Genomic DNA, 9,715 nt, shown 5'->3' on the forward strand with positions numbered 1-9,715 from the left:
TCCTAGGGTCCCGGGATTGAGTCCTGCATCTGGCTCCCTGCTCAGGGGGGAGGCTGCTTCTCCTTCTCCTGCTTCTGCTGTTGTGCTCTCGCTCTCTCTCTGTCAAATAAATAAAATCTTAAAAAAAAAATGCCAGTTATCTGGATGAAAAGTTAGGTCTTTCATTTAGAACTGTGGTGCCAGGGAGTCAGGGATGAGACATGTTAATGATCTACGGGATTCTCGCCAAGATTTTTGGAAATGACCCACCTCCTGCTTTAAGACATTGATCATCCAATGTTTCTAAAAGGGTGTAAAAAAATCCAGCTCTTTGCTTGAATTTCCATATTCCCTAGGACACTGAATCTGTCAACTTATCCAAGTAATTTTCTTTCTTCACTGTGAGTACTGGAATACGCTACTGAGTGTAAGAGATTTCATAATTGTTATCATAGGGCAATGCTTGAAGATAAAGTGGTTGCTAAATTCTTACCTATACAAAGCAGGAACACTGAAGTTAAAAAAATAAATAAATAAAAGGGAGGGGGTGTCCCTGGTTGGCTCAGTGGGAGGAGTTGTGTGACTTGATCTCGGGGTAATGAGTTTGAGCCCTATTTTGGATATAGAGATTTCTTTCTTTTTTTTTTTTTTTAAGATTTTATTTATTTATTTGTCTGAGAGAGAGAGAGAGCGAGCGAGCACAGGCAGAGTTGCAGGCAGAGGTAGAGAGAGAAGCAGGCTCCCTGCCAAGCAAAGAACCCGATGTGGGACTCGATCCCAGGATGCTGGGATCATGACCTGAGCTGAAGGCAGTGGCTTAACCAACTGAGCCACCCAGGTGTCCCATGGGTGTAGAGATTTCTTAAAAAAATAAAACTTAAAAAATAAAAAAAAGAACAACTAAACTTCCTAAGCTTGGGTTTTCTTCCCTGATAAAATAGAGATAAAAATAGTACTTTTACATCAAACTAGTAAAGAATAAGTAAGATAACACATTTAAAGTTCTGAGCACAGTGCCAAAACAGAGTAAGTGCTCAGTAAGCATTAGCTGTAATTGGTAAATTCTCATTCTAGTAAATGTTTCAGTTTCATGGTGTGTAAAACATCTGTGAAGCTTTATTAAATACATTCTCTTAAACCTCTTCTCTGAAGTTTTTAATAAGGGAAAACCAAAATTATCTTCCTTGAAGAAGATATTTTCCAGATCCTGCTTCTAATATTTCCAAAATTAATAACAGAATGGTGACCTAAGATTACCTATCTTCCTGGGAGAACATGGGAATAGTTTGGGGAAGAGTTAGTGTTACATCATTTCATTCATTCAAATTCTACTGGAAAGAATAGAAACTCTACTGTGTCACTGGGATGCAGAAAGATGGCAGCACCTAGTGGGAGGGGCCTACCAGGGTAGTACTAGCGGGGGGGAAAGAGTAGGTCCTGGAATTCTCCCTGCTCCCTCCTTTACTCTGGGAGTATATAACCAAAATCTAAGAAGATTCTCTGGCCTCTGGCCAGCTGCCAACTCCCTAAGCTGCCCAGCAAAGGACTGGGCCTCAGTTCATATTACTGATGAAGAGCATCAGTATGGCCTTGAGCTCACAAGGAACATTAGATAACCAAAGATCACAACAGCAACCAAAGAACTGGACAAGCCATAGTGGATGAAGTTACATTGATGAACTAGAAGGCAAGTTTAAAATAAGCATGATACATATTCCCTAAGAAATAAAGGAGGCTAATCGTAACATGAAGCAAGAACTAGTACTTACAAACAAAAAATTAGAAAAATAGCTAAATATGAAAAACATGATCTAAAATAAAAACGCAACAGGAGAGATAAGTAGCACAATGCATATAACCAATAAATTAATAAGAAGCTGGATAAAACAGGTCAAAAACTTTACCCACAACATTATGGATAAATAAAGACAAGCCTTACAGCATCTTGATTTTTAAAAATGTGAACTCTCCATCCAGATGCACAGGTTCAAATATCACCTCTGCCACTTACTGGCTGAATGATCCTGAGCAAGTTACTTAATTACAACCATTTTCTCATGTGTAAAATGGATAGTGTAATAGGACCTACCCTATAGGATTTGTAGTGAAGATTGAATTAACTTATGCAAAATGGACAGAAGATGCTACATAAGTATAAATTATGATGATTATTATAAAGGGATAAGACATACAAAAAATTTTAAGTGTAGGAGAGAAGTATATTCAATTAATAAGAATCCTTGAAGAGAAAAAACAGTTAGGTGGAAAAAAGAAAATGTTTGAAGAAAAGCCTGTGAGTACTCCAGAATGAAGGAAAGATGAACTGTATCTGAGTGAAGGAGTTCATAGAGAGCTAAACAAAATGGATGAGAAAAAAAAATTATACATAAAGGGGCATCTGGGTGGCTCACTTGGTTAAGCATTTGCCTTCAGCTCAGGATCCTGGGATTGAGCTCCCTGCTCAGCTCCCTGCATCAGGCTCCCTGCTCAGCAAAGAGCGTGCTTCTCCCTGTCTGCCGCTTCCCTGGCTTGTGCTCTCTCTCTCTCCCTCAGTTTTTTTTTTTTTTAAACATATAGTTTAAAAAAAAAAACAACTATATGTAGACGCATTATGATAAAATTTAAGGCCAAAGAAAGAAATTATAAACGCTTCCAGAAAGAACAGAACACCTTCAAAAAGAAGAAGATTAACTGATGTCAGACATCTCCACAATAACACTGGTTGCAAGAAGGAAACAAAGTACTATTTCAAGGTGTTGAAATAAGAAAGCTGAGAAAGTAAAATTTTATTTCCAGGAAGACTATTATTTAAATATGATGGAGCAAGAACAATGGTGTCAGGCATTCAAGGCTCAGAAAGATTGTATTTAAAGGCCAACTTTGAAAAGACTATTGGAGGAAATCACTCAAAGGAAAAAAAAAAAGAAATTAATCTAAACAGTCACCTTAAGATATATGGGAATAATGAGTGAATAAATAACTTATTAAATAATTTATAAGAAAAGAAATGTGTGTATGTGTGCATGTGTGCACACGTTTGATAATCCAAAGTGAAAACCAGGTAGCAGCCACAAAGCATGTGTGTGTGGTTTAGTTGGGAAGCCGGTAAAGAAAAGAGGGAGCTGACAGAGTTCTAGAGTCCTTGCTTTGATCATAAGAAAAATAAAAATTTTGATGAGTATAGGTCTTAGTTAAGTTAGACATATTGAGTATATAATATTCTTACAAACAGAAAAATAATCTAGAGTAGAAGTTGGGAAAGGGAAAAAAATAAAAGAGCCACATCCTTTTCTTTGCCATCATGTTAAATGCCTACTTCCTTTATTCTTAATTACACCAGGCACAAGTTGCCAACCTCATTAGGAGTTAATAACTGGTCACACACTCAATTTGGTTATTCCCTTGTTGCTGCAAAAGGCAGATAAAATGAGGCTAAATTAGGTACCAATAGACTTAAAACCTCATTAATTCAGAGATACACTTTGTATTCCTTGACACTACTGACAGGATGGGTTAAGGCTTAATTCTGCATGAATTTAAGAACACTAGTAGTGTATTCAAGATTACAAGAGAGGATATGTAAATTACTTGAGACAATCATTTTAAAGATCCCAAATACTTCTAAAGCAGTCATTTACTCATACCCATTAACTTGCAAATACGCTAAGGTAAATAAGTCATTCTTACGTATTCATTAAGTCTGTCCTCAAAAGAATTCTTTCAGTCAGTATTTCATGTTCACGTTTCTGTTATTAAAATAATAAATACTTATTGTCAGTCCGGAGAAGTAAAACATTTGAATTTTTCTTAAATTAAGATAAAAGCTCTTTCGCCTCTTCTGATCTGAATTAATGAGTTAAATTTCTATTGTAAAGAGAAATCTAGCATTAAATCTTTACTAAGTGCAACATAACATTCTAGCTGACCTTGTGTTAACCTTATTTGACAGCATAGACTCTGTAATAAGAAACCGACTTCCATGGTGATTCTAGCTCTCAGAGTAAGCAGTATCTAGATTTTTTTTTTCTATTTATCAGGAGGGTGTTTTCAGACAAGATAAATGGTGCACAATCAAGTAACAGATTCCGTTTTAAAACTAAATGCAACACTTATTTGGCGGGTTACTAAATTATCTCTCTCTTTTTTTTCCTGTGGCAGATGAAGGCAGATTTTACTGAGTACTGATCTATGTAATTGCCGTGGTCACAGCATACACACAAAAGAGGGGAAGGTTTATTACTTGGTCTCTACCTGGACAGATAGTTTTGATGAGCTCCTTCTGGCCTGAAGCAACTCCTTGGGGCACTGGGTGCTTCCTCGCCCTGGTCCTGGGGGTCCCAGCCTGGTCAGCTGGGAGCTCCTGGTGGACTTCTTCAACCCTCAGCTAGTGATGTGTTGCATGAGAATCCAGCTGTTCTTGGACATGCTCCCCTTCACCGCTAAGTATAGGCTGTGATACAGGTGACTGCCCATCTTAATTTTGCAGTGCCTTCTGAGCAGCTGGTGGAGAGTTCACCTTCTCCTCATCCAGATAACTTTCTCGGACATTCAAGCACCACCAGTACCCTTTGGCTTACCTATGCCCAGACAGATGGCTGTCCTTTTCTGGCATCAAGCCCAGGAATGGGCGGTCACAGGCTTGCACATGTTTAGCTTCCAGATCTGCCAACCGGAGTTGGTACTATTTCACTGGCCTTATTGGAGTCCAATCAGAGCCTCTTCTTGCCATAACAGCTGATGCTGGAGGCCAGCCTCTTCTGAACCCCAGACATATTCATAGCTGGCACCACAGTGCAGGAATACAAGTAAGTTATCTGATTTATCTTCCCTTAAAAATCACATTATCTTTTTTCTTTTTAAGAAAGAATTCTATTACATTGTTCAAGATAGCAGAATGAAGTGAAAAAAATACTTTATTTTAATCCTTCTCTTAATATTTCATAAGAATATTCTACTTTTAGTAAAAATGGACTCTCCTTTTAGAATCATAAGCAGTATTTTCCCCCTCCTGAATATTCTTCCACAACAGAAGTTTTAGTGACTGTCAAATACTCCACCATATGGATGTTTTACAATTTATTTAATCAGTCTTTGAATTTTGGACACTTTGCTAGCTGTGCAACTTCTCTTTTTCTCATATGTACAATGAAATCAATAATAATGCCAACTTTAAGGGTTGTCAGGAGAATTTAAGGCATTAACACATGCAAAGTGTTCAGAAGCATGCTGACTGATATTCCTCTTCTAGACCATGACCACCATCAAGGCAAAGATCTTCTCTGCCTTTTTCAGTTTTGTATCTCGAGGGTCAAATATTGATTTGGCATGTAGGAGATGTTCAATAAATGTGAATAGTAGTGTTAGTTTTGGTAGTACTGGAGGTAGAATTAAATTCTCAATAAATAGTTGTTGAACAAAGTAATTAACATCCTTTTACTGATATACTGATAGAGAACTACTTTAAACAACTAATACACTAGGAAATCTATATTAAGTTTCAGAATAAGACATTTTGTTTTTAAATGCTAAGACCTTTTCATTGTCATGTGGAAATTTAGTGAGGTTAAATTTACAGTCATTGGAGTAGCATTTTCCAACCATCTGAAGCTGTTTGGTAGTTAAATAAGTTTGTTGTGGCGCCTGGGTGGCTCAGTGGGTTAAAGCCTCTGCCTTTGGCTCGGGTCGTGATCCCAGGGTTCTGGAATTGGCCCTGAATCGGACTCTCTGCTCAGCAGAAAGCCTGCTTCCTTCTCTCTCTCTGCCTATCTCTCTGCCTGCTTGTGATCTCTGTCTGTTGGATAAAATAAATAAATAAATAAATAAAAAATAAAAATAATTAGTTTGTTAAACCTTGCGTTAAACAGAAGTAAAGAGTTATCTTTACCAGAGGACATCTCTAAACTTCTAATAAGCTACTACACAATTAGAATTTTTAAGAAGGGATGTAGTAGGTGGTGTTTATCAAATTAATTTGGTCACATAACTTTTTTCATGGAGCATTTTCTAATTCAAGCATTGTACTGAACACAGTTTGTGAATTCAAAGACACTGTTTTTGAAACATGGGTATCTACTTAATAAACAGGAAGGCATACAGGAAGCCACCTAGAGGAAACAGACAGACCCAAGATGGATGTTACACTAAACAGTTTACATTTACCATGTCATTGATTTTGCTGTTCAACCAAAGCAGGTGTTAATGTTCTGGGTCCCTAGAATTATACTTCTCAGGCCCCTTTGTGGGTGATTCCATGTGACCAGCTGCTATTAATGCGATGTGATTGGAAGGATATGTGTCAGTTTGAAATCTGGCATGCGAATGCCCACGTGGGAGGGTCCTTTTCCTCTGCCATGGTGGCCTGCAGTGTAATAGCCAGCCGTTCTCCATCTGTCTGGGTTCCTGAGTAAAGTAAAGGACCATCTCACATGGGCAATTGCATTTCTCTCAAGAGAGAAATAAGCCTCTGTTACTTTCCGCTGAGATTTGTGGGGTTATTTCTTATTGCAGCATAACTCAGTTCATCCTGACTGATAGAGAACCTTATTTAAGCTAGACTACAAATGTCCAAGACAGCCAGTATTGTTGTATGTGTAATTGATATGAAAATGGAGACATTGGGAGGCTAAATAATTTATGTCCAAACTTACACTGCCAGGATTTGAACTATCTCATTCCAAAGCCCATTGTATTTCCGCTTTATTACTGTGACTAACAAAAAAAATTATTTTTGAAGTGGAACTCATTAGACTTCACAAGTGCTTAGAGAGTAGTAGGTTGTAGACAAATATTTATTGAACAGTGTTGCTCATGTCCTTGAACTACTCTTGAAGTGATGCATGCAGTTGGAGTCCTTTATTGGGCTAGCTAAGTCTACTTCTAGAGGCCAACAAGAAGGCTGACAGTAAAATTTCCTTTGGGGTTTACAGTAATTTCAGCTTTACGGTAATTTCAAATCCAGGGATTAAAAAAAACCAAAACAAAACAGAGCAGCTTAAATTGTGCAAAAATGAATTTTTGAGTCCCATTATTTTTTAAGATTTTATTTATTTATTTATTTGACAGAGAGAACAGTGAGAGAATACAAGCAAGGGAAGAGGGAGAGGGAGAAGCAGGCTTCTCGCTGAGCAGGGAGCCTGACATGGGGCTTGATCCCAGGACCCTGATAATGAACTGAGCCCAAGGCAGTTGTTTAACCAACTGAGCCACCAAGGCACCCCTCAGAGTTCCATTTTTATCAGTCTCAAAATACTTTAGATATAATTTTTCTAAACCCTGACATTATGAAAATCATTTCACTCATATTTTGCAAGTAAGTAGTTTAGTTTTTCTATCAAAGCAGGGAGATGGAGATAATGTCCATCAACATTTTAGTAATTTGGTAAATCATATAGGAATTATAGTTTTCTTTTGATCACTTTAAGCATTCAAATTTGAGAAGAAATTAGCTGCTCCTAATTTTTAAACTCCTACTCATTCCTTTGTGTCACTTGACAAATAATTGTTAGGGGCACTATGCTAAGCACTGGAGGTGGGCAAGACATAAAATGGGCAAAAATCTCTGCTTTCTTGGATCCTATATTTTAGGAGGACAGATAATGGCAAGATTATGGATAGGTAGATGGTGAGAAGCACTATGGAGAAAAACTAAGCAGAGAGAGATAGATATAGCTTGTATGAGTGTTGGGGAAAAAGATGTAATTTACATAGTATGGCCTTGGAGGGTCTTACTGAGAAGGGAATTTCAATAAAGCCTCAAAGAAGAAGAAATAGCCCATCACTTGACCATGTGTAGGAAGCAATTCCAGGATTATGGAATAGCAAGAGTAATGGCCCTGAGGCAGAAGTTGGCCTCCTATAGTCAAGAACAATCAGGAAGTCAGTGTGACTATACTAAAGTGAAGGCAAGGATTTTTGTCTGCCTCCTTCACCATGAATCCCCACCCTAGCATTAGCATTATGCCTGATATGTAGTAGGCATTCCATAAACGTATACTGATAAATGAACCTATCAATGGGCAAAGGGAATAAATGGGAGGCCAAAGGAGATTCAATTTTTATCATATGTGTGCATGTGCGTACACTTTTTTTCAAGAAAAGAAGAATGAAAGCCAACATGACTGGTTGTTAACAGCAATCAATTCTGAGTTGTGAGAAAGTACATTGCATCTAACTTGTTAAATGTCTATTTTTAAATTTCTAAAATTACAATAATACACAACAAACAAATCAAAAAAAGACACTTAAAATCTCACATCCCATGGGGCGCCTGGGTGGCTCAGTGGGTTGAGCCGCTGCCTTTGGCTCAGGTCATGATCTCAGGGTCCTGGGATCGAGTCCCGCATCAGGCTCCCTGCTCAGCGGGGAGCCTCCTTTCCTCTCTCTCTCTCTGCCTGCCTCTCCATCTGCTTGTGATTTCTCTCTGTCAAATAAATAAACAAAATCTTAAAAAAAAAAAAAATCTCACATCCCACAAAAGAAATGGGCCCTATAAGGCTTCGTATTTTCATTGCTCTCTCCTGGTAAACGACCCACCTCTGAGACAGCTGCAAAAACTGAAGCTCGGAGACATTAAGTGAGTTGACCAAGGCCATACACAACTGGAAAAAGAAGAGCTGAAATTGGCATATAGATTTTTTGGCTCTGATTCCAGTGCTTTTTTTCTTTTTTTAATACCATCCTAGATATAAGATGTATATAAAAACAGGCTTTGCTACAAAGATAAACTAAGATATTTAACCATGCATGTAGTGAATAAGTAGTAAGAAAAACAAACCTGTGTAAAATTTTAGTATGATGTAATGCTATTAATATTTGTTCTTAAAGCAGTCCTTATCAATTTAGACCTTATGGTTATTCTACACCTACTTCGTCTTTACTTCTACACATCTAACTAATTGATGTAAATACTACTCACCCACTTCCCAGCCTTCTAAACACATACTACAGACTTCCTCTCTTAGTTATTGTAGTAGTAAAGCCCTATTTCTGGGTTACACAGGGCTACTGTATGGAACCAAAGAAACAGTTCTAATCCAGTCTGGTTAGCCTGCCCCATATACACAGGGCAGTCCTAATGAAAATCAGAATTATACTTTGTAGTTGTTTATTTAAATATATTATTTCGACAGAACAAAATGTAGATTGTTTTTTTTTTTTTTTAACTTGCAAGGGCTTGGCAATTCAGTGGTGGCTAAGATGTGGGTTGAGATGAAAAGGAAAAGTATCCCATTTATTAAGAATGAGGATTGGAATGGAATAGTTAAAAATTGGCAAAACATAAAAGGTCAGTGATTTCAATGATGCCCTAGAAATTGTATGTATAAGCAGATCAATGCAAATTAAAACAAACATAATAACTTGTTAGAAAGATCTGATGCTTTAACGTAGAACATTGACTGGATTGTGGATTGTAATGGTTTTCTACTTTCCCCTTTGAGTTCCATGGACTCTCTAGTCCCTGCATTTGAGAAAATGCAAAACACTCTCACAAGCAAAGAGGGGCAGTCTCCCTCTGCTTCTTTTGCTAAGACAATAACTGAGTTAGATAGACATAGCTGCAGTCACTTTGGGAGGGCACCACCCATGGATTCTGAAGAAAGAAATGTCAATCCCCAAGAAACTACTTCACACATCCTTTATGGCCAGGAGTACTAATATCTCTGAGCCAAAGCTGACCTGGTTGTCCTCGGCCAAAATAATATTCTTCGTTGAATATATCTGTGATAGGGTTTTTTAA

Source organism: Mustela lutreola, chromosome 1 (genome assembly GCF_030435805.1).
Source record: "Mustela lutreola isolate mMusLut2 chromosome 1, mMusLut2.pri, whole genome shotgun sequence".
In the NCBI taxonomy this organism is placed as follows: Eukaryota; Metazoa; Chordata; class Mammalia; order Carnivora; family Mustelidae; genus Mustela; species Mustela lutreola.